We start from the raw sequence: 18,377 nt of genomic DNA on the forward strand, positions 1-18,377 counted from the left end.
GGTTAACTATCTTCCTTAATCTCTGCTAAAAACAAAAACCATTGTTTGTGCAGTGTACTTCAAACCTTTGTAGAAAGTGCAATTTCTTGCACTTTCTCCTGCTGAACGTTCCATACCTCTTTGTGAAATTGATGAAAATATTATTGCTATTACCATTATATATACATAGGGCCAAATGTAATAGGGTGAGAGTTTAGAAAATGTGAGAGTTTAGCAGTAAACTCTCACATTGGTTGAGTTTCATCTTCAAAATGGGAAACATCTGAATGAGATTTTAAATCGTGAGAGTTTTTTAAGTCTAAAAAAACATGCAAGTTCACTCTGTTACTTTGTTTTTGGACTCTATTACATTGGCAAAGTTTAAAAAGTGTCAGAAACTCTCACTTTTCTAAACTCTCACCCTATTACATTTGGCCCATAGTGTCAGTATATATACAGGTATTTATACAGGTATTTATAACAGTGAATGCTTATTCATGCACAGCAGATCCTCTCCTTGAGAGCCTTATAATCTAATTTAAGTATCACACAAACAAACATTCTGCATCAAACCACAACTCAATTAACTTACCTGTATGTTTTTGGCCCTTGGGAGGTAACTGAAACACCTGGAAGAAACAACTTTTTAATTTAGACTTGCCCTTGTACTAATTTTCACATAGATTTCAGTCTAAGTTTACAGTATATTTCTTCTATTTGTTATTAGGGGTCCTTTCATCACATAAGCTGTGTTACTGATCGCGGGGACAGCGGTTTTTTGGAGTAGCTGTCCCCGCACCAGAGCAATGCTGTATTGCTATGGTGAGAAATACCCCCTGCGGCGAGGTGGATACTTCCTCATCGGAGACCATCCAGCCCCTGATGATGAATAGACCCCTTAGTAATGTGCAGGGTCCAAGCTCTATTTAAAAAACACTATTGCCAGGGAGGTCCGTCAAAAAAAATAATTTGGATATATTTTGAAATAAAAGCACACAGTACTAACTTTAAATCAGGGGCAGAACTATGGGAGCCAATGGAGGCGCTGGCCCCCGGGCTCCAGCACTGAAGGGGAACCTTTTCCATTGCCCACAATATATTCACCCCACTTAGGGCTGTAAGTATGTACCCGGAGTATACCGGCACGGCCGCACCTGAGAAGCAACCATGCCCTAGACGCGGAACCATGCAGCAGAGCCCTGAGTGGCTGGCCTGCAGATCTTCCAGGAGCTGGATGTCAACAAGGATGCTTCAAACGGAGCTGCAGGTAAGAGGGTATGGGAAGCGAGGGCCTGGGACACCAGCGTCTGAGTCTGGGGGGCAGACAGAGCCAGATTAAGATCTCATGGGGCCTTAGGCAAGATACCAGTTTTGGGGGCCCCCTCCCTCAAACATTCCATAGCACTATATTTTAATTTCTGATTCTCAGCACAGAATCCTCCTCCTCCTCTCACAGCACAGACCCGCTCTTTCACTGACCCCTATCCCATCTCAGCATAGACCCCCCCTCATGCAATGCCTCTGTACTAGTGCCCATTATGCAATGCCCCCTGTAGCAGTGCCCTTTAAGCAGGGCCTCTTATGCAATGCCCCCTGTAGCAGTGCCCATTATGTAATGCCCCCTGTAGCAGCGCCCCTTATGCAGGGCCCCCTGTAGTTGTGCCCATATGCAGTGCCCCCTGTAATTGTGCCTATATGTATTGCCCCCTGTAGTTGTGCCCTTTAAAGTAGTGCCCCTGTAGTAGTAGTAGTGCCCCTGTAGTTGTGCCCTTTAAAGTAGTGCCCCTGTAGTAGTAGTAGTAGTAGTAGTAGTAGTGCCCCTGTAGTTGTGCTCTTTAAAGTAGTGCTCCTGTAGTAGTACTAGTGGCCCTGTAGTTGTGCCCTTTAAAGTTGTTCCCCTGTAGTAGTAGTAGTGCCCCTGTAGTAGTAGTAGTACGCCTTTAGTTGTGCCCTTTGCCCCTGTAGTAGCAATCCCCCACCCCCGTCCCCTACTTACTTGACTCCATGCGAATGTCGTCCGGGCTGACGCTCCCGCTGCCGTACTGACTGGATCTAACTTGATCCAGCAGTCTCGGTCACACAGGCTCCTCACGTCGCGGGTGACGTCATGAAGTCAACCGCGCAGTGCATCACTTTAAATGCTGGTTCTGAAGCGATCGGAGGCTTCCTTATCCTCCGATCACTTCAGAGGCCAGTGTTCACTGGCCCTGTACTGAAACTCCACCTCCTCCTTCCCTGTCCTGGTAGGAGCAGGGCTCTGGACATGGTGGTGGTGCTGCTGCTGCTGGCACCTGCCGGTGAGAGGAGACACAGCAGCAGCACGTCCAGAGCCCTGCTCCTACCAGGACAGGGAAGAAGGAGGTGGCATTAAAAAGCAAGCAATCTCCAGGGCCGGATTCCGGGGGGGTCCGTGGCCGGGCCCCTTGGGACCCGCTGGGCCCTAGGCATCCGCCTAGGATGCCTAGCGGTAAATCCGGCCCTGGGGGGCAGATCTTTGATGTAGCAACTTCTCGCCATGTGATGTAGTCGGCAGTAGACTGGGCAGTTAGTGATTTGTAGTCCTACCACAGTGGCAGTCTTACAGTATCTTGACTGAAGCTCAGTCTTCAAAGCCACCACATCAGGTAGTTTTCTCCTCCATCAGAGGTATCAGGTGGGCTCCCCACCCCACATCAGGTGGCTTTTGCCTCCATCAGGAGGACTCTGAGCCTCATGCTAATTGCACCATACAGGTCACTATCTTATCTGTGACTAATGCATACAGATGTGTCCACATACGTCTATCCTCCTTGCGACATATAACGCGTGAGTGCAGAGTGACTCGGTAGCGCCGAGCTTCTTTCTGTGCAAATTTTTCCCTTCAAATGCCCCTTATTCGCACAGCGATGTGTAGAGTAGTACAACCAGCTTTTGCTGATTAAAATGATCTGTGGCATGCCTATATTCTGTGTGCGACTACATGTGTATCTGCATGTGAAATGCTACATTACAGTGTAAATGGATGTGAGTTACCAAATTATAACTTGCCTCCGGGCGTCTCATATGAACTTACGCCACTGTTTTAAATGATACAAATGAAAAAATGCATAACATTACATATAAGCAGTTTTGGTTGGATTATACTTGCAGGAACATAGGGTGGTGACCTCAAATGACTTAATTACATAAGAGTAATACATAATGAATTCATTACACATATATTAAATGAAATTGCATGATAGTAATACAAAGTAGTTTTCCTAAGTTTGTTTTTTTCTTTTTATAGTGTGACTCTTTTAGATTCCGTGTGTAGACAGGTTCAAAAGTTTCTCAATACTTTTATTAAACTCTTCGCTCAGCAAGATCTAACTCCCATTCTTTTCCTGCCCCCAGACCTTTTGCCTGGCGGTTTCCCCAGTCACATTACAAATCCCTATTTACAGCATCACCTCTGTTGGAGAGAGCAGCATTAATAAAAACCCTTTAATTGGAGAAGCTCAAAGACATGCCAGCTTAACCAGGCACAATGACAATGAATAAAAGGGTGGATATTGTTGAAGAAGAACATGATATACTGGCTAGACAGATAGACAATAAGTAACGATGCTGTACCACTTAAATAGAGGAGTCTAAATTTAGTTAGTAGGTATACTTAACTAATGAGGGGATACGCTGTGGCCTACAGTGGGAAATAGTTTGAGATGTAGCCACAAGGAATGCCTGAGATTTGGAGGGTTGGTGTGTCAGGCTGATGTAAATGCTCATGCTTTGATATGCATTATCAAGTGCCAATTTTACACCTTAGTGTCAGGAAAGGGTTTGGTCTAGTCGGCAGCATATAGTCATTTCTGCACCTCTATTATTTTTTATTCATAAGGCGCCACTAGAGTCTGCAGCACAGAACATAAAGACAAATCAGAAAATATGGTTAACGCAATTGATAAATCTAGAACATTCAAAAGGTTGAAATGTAATGTTACCTTAAAAAAGTTAGGCATAAACACTTAACACCTCGTAAACATAGTACTAAACAAACATGAAACAGCATATAACATGCCAAGAGGCAAAATACAAAAGAACACAGGTGGACGAGGCGGGAGCAGAGAGAAAGACAGGACCAAGTGCTCATGAGAGAGCAGAATCATGTAAAAAGGCTAATGTTGGCTACCGACGGACAAGTTTTATGATATGAGGAACATAAACACCTGTGTTGTGTGTGTCCTGTATTTATTTTAATATTTTTTTTACAGTACGGGTACCATTGCTGGCAACTGTAGTTCTACAAGTGGGGATCGGTATGAATGACTGCCGGACGTGAGCCCATCGATTGAGATCCCAACGCCGGCAACCCGAAAAGAGCAGATACTGACAGGGCAGGTAAGTACGTTATCCCTACCCCTCTCCCCCCTTAACTCTAACCCTCCCTTAGGGGTGCCTAACCCTAACCTCCCCCCAGGGGTGCATAAACCTAACCCCCCTCCCCACACCCTACACCTGACCCTCCCGGGGAGGTACCTAAACCTAACCTTCCCCCGAGGGTGCCTAACCCAAACCCCCCCTTCCCCTAGCCTAACCCTAACCCTCCCGGGGGGGTGCCTAACGCTAAGTCCCCCCTGGTGCCCATAAATCTAACCCTCCCCCCCCCCCCCCACGGCTGTCTGCTCGCGACACCCGGCTTACCTACGTTTGGTATGCCGGGCGTTGAAATTTTGGCGGGTGGATAATGATAGGCATCAGGATTTCAACGCCTATCATTACTCCCTTGCCGGGATTCCACAGTCGGGAAGCCGGCAGTCGGCATTTTGACTGCTGGCTTCTTGACTACATACCATACATGTGCCAAAAGGCAGGCATGCTGGGGCCTGTGGTCCCACTATAAAAAACAATATTACACTATTATTATCACTATTACCCCTGCACCCACTGCCAGGGGTGCAAGGGAAGAGCCCTGAGCTTCTGCCCAGGCCTCCGGTACTCAGGAGAGGGGAACCCCTTTATTGGGGGGTCCCCACCTCTGATGGGAACCTCGACCTGGGCTGGCTAGTTTAGGGTGTTAATGCTTTGGCCGGGGACCCGGCGAATGGCTGTGGCATTACAACCCAGCTAGTGGAGCCCAGTGCTGGTAGTAAAAATACTGGGGACCCACACACCAATTCCCCCTTTTAATTTTACTACCAGAATTGGGGCCAAAAGTCTGCTGCTGGCTCATGAAATACGAGAGATACCTACATTTTTTTGTCCCCCGTATTCTGTGAATAAGTGCCAGTTCAAAGAGCCCGGGGTTAGTTATGCGCAGGAGCGGGAGTCCCACGTAGATTTTTTTTTTCATTTTAACACTTTGTTGGCTTTAAAACAGACACAAACATACACGGATATCAGTGATCTGTGTATATTTGTGCTAACCATGCAGCTCAGGAGAGTGTCTAATTGAAACTTCTATTTTGGACCGTGATTCCAAACACGATTCTTGGTACATTCACGTGTACTTGTGAGTTTGGCCGATGGTATATTTTTTTATTTTGGGTGTTCTCACCCATGGTTTGCAGAGAGAATCATGATTTCACACCCATGTTTACCTTTAGTAAATTTGTGAGTTTCAAAAAATGGACAAACTCACCCGACAATGCAATCTCGGACCCAGACAATTCTTAGTAAACTTACCCCTAGTTTTAATAAACTCAGGAAACTCAACTCTTTAAAATTAATTAGTTATTGTTTGCAGAATACAATAACACCAGAATAGACAGGAGGTTGACTGAGGGCACTAAGGTGGGAATTCAATTGCCCACAAGAATTTTTCATGCAGTAAAAATGGGATTTTAAAATATTTTTATGTTCTGGGCAATTCAGTTAACCCCCGTTTTTATCACACGTAAAGTTCCCCTGTTTTGGGTGAAAACACAGAGGATCCGAGATAAGTTTCCCAATCCATGAGTTTTCATGATTGCGGACACGAAACAACGGCAGTTATCGGGGTTTTTTGTTTCACCTGCCAGATGGTGCTGGCTTTCTGTCAGCAGCCCAACACATGCTGCTGTGTGCTTAGCTGCAGTGGGAATAGGGATACTGATGCCGCTGAGCAGCAGTCTCCTCTCCTCTGGGGGGGTGCGATAACACTGATCGCGGCCCCCTGAATCTGTCCTTGGCTGAGGGGCTCATAGAGCCACAATCCTCAGCGTGGCCATTTTTTTTCTATGGGGGTACGATGCCTCCAGCGATTAGGCCACCCCCCCCAATAAGTTCCGCGTCTTTGGGGCTAATCGAATTAGCCTGGGGAATCGATTAGCCAGCGGTAAAGTACAGCGGCTAATTGACATCCCCCCTCAGAGACTTTTAAATGATTTGTCACCATAGTAATTATTGACTGGCGATCACCAGACAATAACACCCATCCCTCACCCTGATCCACAGAAAGTGTTAAAAACACCAGGTGACAATGCCCAATTTATTCTAATTTAATGCAGTAGGATGCATTGTTTTCAAAATGGTATGCCTTTTGGGCTACACATATTATTCCTAGACATTTTGTGTATTTCATGCAAGTGAAAACTAGCAAACAAAATACAAACATTATTTGTTTAAAGTGAAGGTTTTATTATCAAATGTTTTCACTTTTTCTACATTTTGGGTAGATTTTCTTTGCTTCTGATTAAAACAAGGTTTAGGAAATTACTGATATTGATGATTGGATGTAACCCAGTCAAAAAAGGAGCAAAATTGGGCTGAGTTAATATCCATCCAGACATTTCTTCATGATTATGATTGTGCTCTAATAGTCATCAACAAAGGTGCAGGCTAATTTTTTTAACAATTACTTATACAGCATCAGCATTTTCCATTGTGCTTTATAATTGGGAACAAAACCATAATAGAACAGTAATAAAACACGACTGGGTAATAAAAGACAAATAGAGGTAAGAGGGCCCGCTTGCAAGCTCACAAACAATTTAATATATAGATTGGTTTTCATGGAACTCTTTAAGAAACAGTTACAATAACATTATTTATTGGCATTTAGTTACTCAATGCATTGAGGTCTTGAGATCTTTTCTTAAGAAAAGCGCTATATAATAATAATAATAATAATAATAATAAATATTATTATTCATATTCTATTGCACTTGGGACATGTAGATGAAATTGTTTAGAGGAAATTTATATTTAAAAAATGAAAGATAACAGGAAAGGGGAGCGGGATTGCAAATAAGGCTAAGGATATAGAGATTATTATAGCAAATATATAAATTACATATCCATGTTAGACATTTGTCCTAATTTCTTTGTGTTTCAAAGACTTTGCTGATGACTTTGATGTATTGACACTATAACATATATGTTCAGATAAATCCTAATTATAGTTACAGTGAAAAACTAGAAGTCCCATCTGTATGTTAGCCTTGTGGGACTACAGGACAATCATTTTGGTCAGTTATTTGTCTACATTCCAGATGGGACCAACATTTAGGAAACCTAATTTGACTACTGATGATGATTTGCCTTTTCTCCTCTTCAAACTATATAGTATATATTGTTGTCTCTAGAAAAAAAAAGCTAAAAAACACATTATGTCAACCTGTTATTTGAATTATCAGTAATATTTTATTGTTAATTAAAATAAATAAATTTTATATATATATATATTATATATATAATATATATATATATATACTTATATATATATATGTACATATATATATATATATATACAAGGTTCTTTTTGAATTTTGGACACATGCACTGAAGGCGCTTACCTTCACTCTTGTTTTTTATATACAGTATATATATATATATATATATATATATATATATAATTTCAAACCCTGATTGTCACAGAGATAACATACATATAGCCTTATAGAAGCTTATAGCCTATTTTGCATTCAATCTCCCTGAATTTCAGTAGGAGAAAAACGTTATGAATTTTGATTGTGGCTACTGAGACTACACCAATCCAAGTTATATGAGTGCCAAATGGGCTATAAGCTCAGGAGCTAGTTGATCCATTACCTCTAATTGAATCCTTGTTACATAATTAATTGTTAAATTATGACACAGAGTTTCCATACCGAATGCAAATTTTATGGATAATGGGGAACATGTAGATTTAAATGCATTTGTGCTCCGAAAATTGGAATGAAAAAAATGCATGGATGAAAAAACACATTTCCATGTATATGTTCAGTTGGCTGAATTACACAAAGGGCCTGTTTCAGAGGTGGACGCTACAGCACAGCCACTGTGTCTTTGTGATAAAATCTGCAAAAGCTGCAGGAGGCGCCTTGTGTTAGATGCCCAGTGCCGGCTTCTGTGATCCACTGCTGTGTACGAAGATGCAGCCATCGGATCAACTGTGTGAACATCGCACATCTGAGTGACCCTCGGGTTATTTTGGGGTATACGTTTATGAAGCCGGCAGACGGAATCCCGACTGCCGGCTTCTAGACTACTTAATCCCGGCGAGGGTTAAATGACAGATGTCTAAATCTAGACGCCTGTCATTTTACCGACACAGGGAGACTGGTGCCCAGCATCCCGATCGAAGGGATGCCGGGCACCGGGCACGGACAGCCGCGGGGGGAGGGTTAGGTTTAGGGCTCCCGGGGGGGACTAGGGTTAGGCAACCCCCTGGGAGGTTAGGGTTAGGCTAGGGGGAGGGAGGGTTAGGGTTAGGCACCCCCCCGGGGGACTTAGGTTTAGGCAGTGGGGAAGGGGGGGTTAGGTTTAGGCACTTCGAGGGGGGATTAGGGTTAGGCACTGGGGGGAGGTTAGGGTTAGGCACCCTAAAGGAGGCTTAGGGTTAGGGGGTTAAATTAGGTTAGTTTATACTTACCTGGGGACAATCGGGATTTCCTCCTCTGTCGAGCTGCCGCTGCCGGGATTTGAACTGCCAGCCAATTTCTATTTAGGTTGTCTGGTGAAATCACAGGACATAGCCACTTGGTGGCCGACACCCCTCATTTTCTGGAAGGCTGTCCACCGCTGCCTCCCCTAAATGCCAACATCAAGTCAATCGTGCTGCGGCTTTTGGGGCACTGTGAGCGACATTGTGGGAGCAGATCTGCAAATATTGGAGATGTATGTAAATATTGAATTTACAATTTACCTACATCTCTGAATTAGGCCCCTTTGTGCCCAGTTCTACAATACCAGTATACAGTATGTGCCAGGTTTATCTCAGAAACTAGTATACCATAGGAAAAACATAAGGATGTGGATTGACAGTGTTAGTAGTAATTGAAGAAGTTGTATTCACCATATAAAATAGAATTAAATACTAAAACAAATACAAAATATAAATACAAATTAAATTCCAATTAATTAAGTGCAATTAAATTCAATACAAACATATGTTACTTTTCTCCTTAAAACTCATATCGTGCTGCAGTCCAAATGGAAGTGTCGATTGTCAGCAATGCGAATAGAGAGCAGCTACTTCATATAATAAACCAGACATATTACTGGAGAAATTAATCTGCAAATATCCAATCAGAAGCGGCATTATCATTGCATCTCGTTGCACCAGTCCTCAGACACCACAACTGATACGCTTACTGACAGCCAAATACACATCTTTGTCTATGTCTATCTCAGTCATAGTGATATGAACACGTGCTTCTTGTACTAAGCTATGCTCCTTCCCTCCCCTGTTCTGTTTGTCCACTAGAAAGATGTTCCCAGCATAAGATGCAACAAAATCTGCCTTTATTGTGCGTGTCTAGTACAGAGATGCATATTTTATGCAAATAAAGCCTCCAGCTCTACATAAGTATTTGTTTAGTCCTAGCAGTGGTGGATTCAAAGTACATCTGAAATTACAATTATGTTCCAGTGACGTCTCAAGCGGTTTAAAGATGAGCATGATCAGATAGTGGTACTGCAATGTGATTGTTATCGTGGGGGTGCTCAAAGGTGGTCAGATAAGGTTAAACCTTACAACTAAGCATAAATCTAAATTACAGAATAAAAACATTGTAATGTGTGGAAAACACTTATCAGATGTGCTTTTCATTTATAACAGCCGCCTTTCCCTTAACGCTCTTTATGATTACCGGTACTCTGATGCCGCCAGGACACGGCATGGGTAGTAAGTATTTATCAGAGATAAAAAATTATTGCTAGAGTAAACAGGACAATAATTGGGTATAACAATAAACTCAAATGTACTAAGCAATATAACTGCAGAATAGCTCTCAGATTAAGCAATCTTAGGTCAAACTAATATTAATACCATAGTTACAGTATTCACTGTTTGCTATAAAACCCACAAATAAGAAATTGTGAAGCAGTGCATATACCAAACTAAACAACCTTTGATAAAGCTGTGGGTTTTAAACAGTGAAACGCATCACGTGGTCTCTACTGACAGCACTTCTCAAATACAAGGACTTCTGTGGATCAATTTGCTGCTCTCTTCATTGTCATATTGGAACTCCAGTGCTTGGAACCATAAAAGAGAGGATCTACGTAATTTTTGGTGTGACATATCGCTAAAAGGAAACCCCAGAATCACTAATATGGAATTGGAAAATAATTCTTCAATAGCTGGACTTAAATGATATCTCTGGGTCTTATGCTCAATTAGGCAATACTATATTATTGACCGGACAGTTCTATCTATACAGTATATCAGCTTTTCCATAGTAACTGTGTGCTTTATTATCAGCCGCTTTATATACTCAAAATAACTTCTTTTTAGGGGTGCAATTTTAAATATATGGTTGTGCTGTAATTTATATAAACATACATGTAATTTATTACAATGATAAATTTTTACATTCCATCCACATAGTCATTTGTTTTAGGATATCAGTCATGTAGCACTGTCACTCTCTGTTGTATTTTTATTTGTTTGTTGAAGAGTGACTCACTCCTACTTTGTACAGCCACTTTGGATTAATCGCCTGGTTGGTTATCTTGTTTAACGTTTTCTGCACTAAACACTATATATAAACATATAATATTTCACCATATAATTAGATGTAATCCACCTGTCCTCAAGCAAGAGGTAGACAGAATAATATCAATATATTGCCCAATACGTAATGTACGGTTCTGAAATAATACAGTGCAGTAAGTATGGGTTTAAAGCTAGAGATAGAAATTTAAAAAACTTTTCCAATGGTCAGGGCAGGTAACATTCAAACATAGACGAATAGCTGATGGTGACGTGTCTTTTGCAACTTTTCTTTTGCAAAGTACATGGGATGCCTACATGGACCAAAGATTATTTTTTTCCCCAATGAATATATAAGTAATAAATTGATGAAAGAGGGGCCTGGCTGTGTTTATAATAAAGTATATTCCCTTTGGTGTCTAGAGTATGTCTCATATATTTTTTTTATATTTTCTTACAGGTGCTTACAGGTGCACGACAGCAGGCCCCTGTCTGACAGGGCCTGTAGTATGCAAATAAGGAAGAATATTAAAACTATTAATGTGCATTAATTATTTATTTCACACCAGTGGAGAGGTGATTATCCCCAGGGAAGGGGGCCCACATATATTTAAGAGGCACACTCCACTTGGGATCCCAGCCTGTGCTAAATGGCCCATATATAGAATATAGAAGTCTACACAGATGTTAAGGATTCATGCAGTGTTTTTAAACTGCAGTGGGTTTGTACAGGGTTTGCATCGGGATCAAAGTGGGATAGGGCTGTACAAAACAATGAATGGTGGATTCTTTTTAGATGGTCAAAATGACCTTTAAATGTTGTATTTTGCTATTAAAATATGCCATTAATCAATGACTATGACCATCAGTTTGCAGACCCCTATAAACCCGCTGCTTAGTACATTTACCTCAAAGCATTAACAGACAGACAGAGAGGTAAGCGCATACTTGCCTAATCTTCCAGAATCTCCAAGAGACTATTCAGTGATGTGGGCAGTCCTGGGGATTGATGATGTGATTTGCGTCTGGGGTCCCAACCCTGCTGCACAATACCACATATTACCGCATTGTAGATTATGGGCAGTGCTGCATATTAGGCCCTTATCACCAACCTGGACCTTCTCTACTGCAGTCTCCCTGAGAACACCTTTAAAATGTTTGCAAGTATGAGTTAAATGGTTCTCCTTATAAGCTTCCAATCTACACCCAATCTACATAGTTCCCACTCGTGCAGCCAAAACAGCTCTGACCCATCGAGGCATGGATTCCTCTGAAGGTGTCCTGTGGTATCTGGCACTAAGACATTAGCAGCAGATCCTTTAAGTTGCAAGGTAGGGCTTCTCTGTCTAGGACTTATTTTTTCCAGCAGATCCCACAGATGCTCGATCGGATTGAGATCGCTGGCATTAGAAGGCCAAGTCAGCACCTTGAACTCATTGTAATGTACCTCAAACCATTCCTGAACAATTTTAGCAGTGTGGCAGGGTGCATTATTCTGCTAAAAGAGGCCACTGCAATCAGGGAATACCATTGCTATGACGGGGTGTACTTGGTCTGCAACAATTTTTAAGTGGGTGGTACATGTCAAAGTAACATCCACATAAGTGGCAGTACCAAAGGTTTCTCAGCAAAACATTGCCCCGAGCATCACACTGCCTCTGCCAGCTTGCATTCTTCCATAATGAATCCTGGTACCATCTCTTTCCCAGGTAAACGATACACACACACCCGGCTATCCACATGATGTAATAGAAAATGTGATTCATCAGACCAGGCCATCTTCTTCCATTTTTCCGTGGTCCAGTTCTGATTGCTGCTGCAGTGCCACCAGGAGTGTTCTCAGGATGCTCAGGGCAGTTCTGTACTTCTCGGCGCTGGTGGCCCTGTCCCCTCAGCATGACATAATGATGTCATCCAGTCAGGGGGCATGGTTGGCACAATGTGCAGTACCAGATAGTTATGGCACTGGTACTAAACACTGTATACCAGGAGCACCTCAGGAGACCTGTCGTTTTGGAGATGCTCTCACCCAGTCATCTAACCATCATAATTTGGTCCTTGTCAAAGTTGCTCAGATTCTTACGCTCGCCCATTTCTCCTGCTTTCAACACAATCTGACTGTTCAATTGTTGCATAATATACCCCACCCTTTACAGGTTCCATTGTAATGAGATAATCAATGTTTTTCACTTCACCTGTCAGTCATTTTGAAGTTATGGCTGATACATGTATACGATCATAAAAGTTTAATACATGAGATAAAGTGCTGCATTTTATATATTGGTCCAGTCAGATTGCAAGGATGAAAAGTATTGGGTGGGCTCAGGCCAGAAGGTTGAGTAAAGAGTGCCTCCTAATGTGTATAAATAGTTACCAAGAAATCTTTTATGTCTTTGACTGTTAAAATAATTCTGATCATAATTTGCTTTGGAAAATATTTTATCAAGTGGCAATCCATTACAATATATAGTAATTCTTAGTGTATTTGTACAGATGAAAAAACCCTTGCATCTATCTGAGGTACCCCTGGGGATTCATGTAACACAGAAATCCTTTAGACTGTAAACAACGTTAGAGGCCATTTTTCAGTTGTCTGTAATTTCCATTGATGTGTAACAGAACATTGGCCCTCATTCAGAGCCGCTCGTTAGCGGCAGTACGCTCGTTCCGAGCGATGTTAGCACATCTGCGCATGCGTACGCGTTTTAGTACGCATGCGCGAACCAGTCAGTGCGGCCGAAAATCCTTTGTACGCTATATAGAGAGTGCCTGCTATTTTGAGTGACAGAATGAGGCGTATGTGGGTGGTAACAGGGGAAGGTGCTTGAAAATGGGGAGTGGAGATCTGAACGCAGGCGTGCTTAAAGGTCAAAACGGGCGTTTTATTGGTGTGTATATTTAAAACAGCAGCGTCATTGACCACGTCACTGGGTTATTTTATAGCCAGAACTGCACGCAAATTTGTGGTAGCAAACACCAACCACAAGAATAGCGAGCAGTTCATACGCTGGTCGATGTACTCGATTAATCTAATAAATAGCGGACATGACGTAGGATGCGAGCGGCCAGGGGGCGTTTTTAAGAAATAAACGAGCGTATGTTTTGCACGCTCGTTCAGACTTAGAGGTGTGAACAGACAGCAATGTGCGTACGGATCATTTGAATAGCCACCCCTTGTTTTTAAACGAACGACCGCAAATAGCGAACGGCTCTGAATGAGGGCCATTGTTTGCTGGAGATAATGTGTGACAGACAGACAGAACTATGTTAATAGGTAAGGAATGACTTCCCTGCTTGTGCTGTATGAAGCCCAGCCACACACTTCTTGAAAATTGCCTGTAACTTCCTGCAGACACTTTGAAGTTACAATCTTAGAAGCTTCTGATCAATAGACCTTTGAATGAACTGGAAAGTATCAGGTTACAGACAATTGGATAAGTTGTAAATAGAGGAGAACGGGCAATTTAAAACCTATAATTTGTTTTCTGAAGCTTTGTGCACATTTCTCAATATTTTTTTTATTACTTCTGACAGTGACAATAAATGAGATGTGAGTGTATCCTCTTCTAATATTCCATTTATCTTTGCATTAAACTGTAGTGCGCATTAGGCATATTAATACATATGTTACCTAAAAGAATTGTAAAGTATGGATCCTTTTTCATATCCATATCAGTCCTGCATTATATGAAAATGCTTGCGTGGGTGCGCAATTCTTTTTTGTGCATGGTACAGTTATCCCCAGTGCAGCACCATCAATTCCCCCCCTACCTCCCCTTAAGGAAAAAAAAAAGGAGGAGATGAAAGAGGATTAAAACCACTTTGGTGATAAATAGCAGTACGCTATCTTTGTCTTCCTGCTCCTTCAGGTCTCATCACCCTTAACACTAAACTGAATTATTATAGATTACATTACCAAGCAATTGCTGATAAACTAAGACAAGCAGAAAAATACAGACATTATTCAACATTCAAAATAATATATATTTTTTTAATTCAGACATTTAATCTTTTTAGCAGGTTATTTTATTTTTCAGTTATATTGTGTTATACGCTTTGTACAGCAGTTTAATATTTACCATATTTAAACTTTCTGTTGTCTGATATGCTACATGGTGACTAGCGCCCCCTACCCATTCTACGCTTAAAATCTGGAAGTGACTGATCAGATAATAATTGGAAAAAAGGTTATTTTACAATTATATTTATTTGCTCCAGGTACTGGTCTTCCACAGTAGCAGAAGACTATGGGCCTGATTCAGACCCGGACGCTAAGAAGCGTTCGCTCCTAGCAGCCGATGGTTCGCATTGTGCGCATGCATATGCATCACAGTGCGTGTGCGCGAGCCAGTCACTGCGATCGGGAGTAGTGCGCTCGTAGCACAAAGACTCAGCGCTACCTTGAGTGACAGATAGCGCCATTTGTGGGTGGTAACGGGAAAGTGCTTGTGAACGGGGAAGTGGTGGTGCGAACACGGGCGTGTCTGGGCATCTAAACGGTGTTTTATGGGTGTGCATAATTAGCATAGAGGCGTCATTGTACACATCACTTGGTTGTATTTCAGCCTGCAGTGATCGCAGTGCTTGAGGCGGGGTAGGGTCTACTTCAAGCGCTGCGTGCAGCTCCGATGGCTCTCGATGTTGCCGATTAATCATACACTTCCTGGAGATGACGTGTGTTAAGAAAGGAAAGTGGGTGGCTTTATACACCAGCGTACGCTCACTGCCGTCGCTCTCTAAGACATAGAGGGTGTCCTTACACCACACAGTGCCATTTCGGAATTTGCATACCCGGCCCCTTTTGGCAGTGAGAGAATCAGGCCCTATGTCTTCAATTAGAAGTGCTACCAGAAACCTTATACTGTAGCTCCAAATTGCTGGATAAGACTTTTCTTTCTCTCTTGTTTTTATCACAGGATATATATTATATGCCAAGACACTAAGGGCAGAATGGACAGTACTGAAGCTAAAATGCAATCAAAACACCCAATAGATAACACCATCTAGTGACATATGAGCTTCTCACTGCATAACTCCCAGATTTGGATCCTATAGGATCCCTTCCAGGGTCCCCCGCGGCTTGCACATGCACTGTCTGACGGCCACGCATGCGCAGAAGGACTCCCAGGTCATAAACCCGAAACTCCTCTCTTCGTAAAGGACTACTCAACTCAAAGCTATCCTTTGTGGTTTTTATCGCAATTGTACGTGCATACTGGCGTTATTAGCTCCAATATGCATGTGGTAAGTGGCTGGAAGTATCGCATCCAAAATACAATGCTTGATACATTCTGCCCTAAGTGTCATTAGCGTGATACATTTCTGCTGGTTTTATTGCTTAACACGTGAATAGTTAAGTGATTCAATATTGTTAAAGATGGTTACATACTTGAGCATTGGGCATTCGTTCCGGCATCGGAACGAATGCCCTTATAGAGGAATTGCCTGTACACACTGGAACGAGTTAATGAACAACGGAAGAATTACTGTTATGTCCTTCATTAACTTACTACAGGTCGCTAGCGATATCGGTCAGTTTGATGTGCAGCACATCAAACCTATCGACCATCGCTAGTGACCGCGGAGAGCGCCAAATCTCTGGTACACACGGAGCGATGTAGACGATTTGTCGTTACAAAATGGCAAATCGTCCCGAAAACATTCTAATGTATACCCAGCTTAAGAGTCATCTACTTTTGGATTGATACATTCTGGCTCATATAGAGGTCCCTGGATATCTTCGTCATACATATATTGATTGTATCTATTTTGATTAGAGTTCATTGGAATTCCACTTATGAACAGATTATCGAAATTGCCATTTGCCATTAATATGTTGAACAATTTTTGATATTAGTATTCATTTTTTTTCATGAAAGATTTGTATTTATATATCTTTTAACTAATTAAAATTGTATTTGTTATAACATATCTGCAGCATTATTTGATTTTTTAAATATAGTTATTACTACAGCGCTGTTTTTTTTCTTCTGTTATTGTTACACTTTGTTTTCTCATATTTACCATATTTATTTATTTTTTTGTCTGATATGCAACATGGTGACTAGTGCCCCCTACCCTTTCTGCGCTTATGTATGACATATAATCATTCTCTAGAAAATAATTTACTGATAGAGGCAAATGATTAATGCCTTTTGTTGGTGGCATTTAAACTGCTTGCCATCTGCCTACTTATCTCTGCATTGCCTTTGAAAAGGACATAGGGCCTGATTCAGCAAGGATCACAGTTGCATATACTCACGCAATCGACTGATTGGTTGCGTACTGCCCATGCATTGCAGTGCACCTGTGTGACACTAGCTATTGCAATCGGGACGGCGATCACAGAGAATATGCAGGCCACTGGCAGAGTGATTGACAGTAAGTGACGTTTGTGGGTGGTAACGGGGGGGTGATCGGGTGAACGCAGGCATGCCAGTGCATTGGGACAGCGTTGCAGGGACATGCTTAAATTAGCCACTGCGATACCATACGCAGTCTGAGGCCTCATAGCGTGCGCTGAAGTAAGAAATTCCTAAATGAGGTCTTACCTTCCTTAACTGTAAATAAGGGTCCGATGTTACTCGATGTTACTGATTGTTTTGCTATGTTCCCCTAGTATACAGATGTGAGCAAGGGGAAGTGGGCGCCCTTATGTCAGGCTGCAATTGCAATGCCAATGCAAACATTTACATAACTTGGCAGATATTAACAACTGCGCTGCGTGCGTATAAGCAGATTTGCGATCCGTAGTTAATCAGGCCCAGAGTATGATGACCACATTCTTCTGGTTTTCCAGAGAAGGTGCCAGGAGCTGTATCCTTTAATCTTAACCTGATTACAACCCGTAGCCTTTAAAGTGAACATTATATGCTGCTTCCTCAATTGAATAAGAAATAGTTTGCTTTTAACCACAGAAATAAGGAATAATGAGATAAAAAAAGATAAATATAACAGCAAAACAAACAAAAATGTATATTGTTTCCATTTACAGTTCAAGCTCTTATTATAATGTAAAATAAAAATAAATTACACATTTTTGGTGATGGTACACTCAAGAGGCCTAGGTGATTACAATTTAGGAAAATTAATTTCCTTGTACTAATTGTTTCAAAAAATTAAAATGCAGACCCATATTTTCCTAAATTTGCCTATTTTCCCTATATTGTGAACTATTAAAAAAAATACAATATATTGGCTTACTATGACGGTAAACATTGTGCCACTCATCAGTTTTAGTGCTCTTATTTGTGTGCTGTGTGTGTTTAGTACATTGTGATTTCTGCATGTGAAATTTTGCCTGGAAGGTGCAGAATATGTTCCATTGATAGTATAAACTGATATTTCCTCTGCAACATTTCATGTAAAAATCTGGCCACCAAACCTGATAAGGCTCACCCAAAAGGGACCCCAAACTGCTCAGTGCCCATGGTGCTTGTTTACAGAGAACATTCAGCAACATGAAATCGCAGTTTTGATTTTGGGCAAAATTACTCCCGGCCTTCAGTCAGCAAAGAACCCCTCA

The sequence above is a fragment of the Taudactylus pleione genome, unplaced genomic scaffold (genome assembly GCF_031769625.1).
Source record: "Taudactylus pleione unplaced genomic scaffold, aTauple2 ptg000960l, whole genome shotgun sequence".
Classification (NCBI taxonomy): domain Eukaryota; kingdom Metazoa; phylum Chordata; class Amphibia; order Anura; family Myobatrachidae; genus Taudactylus; species Taudactylus pleione.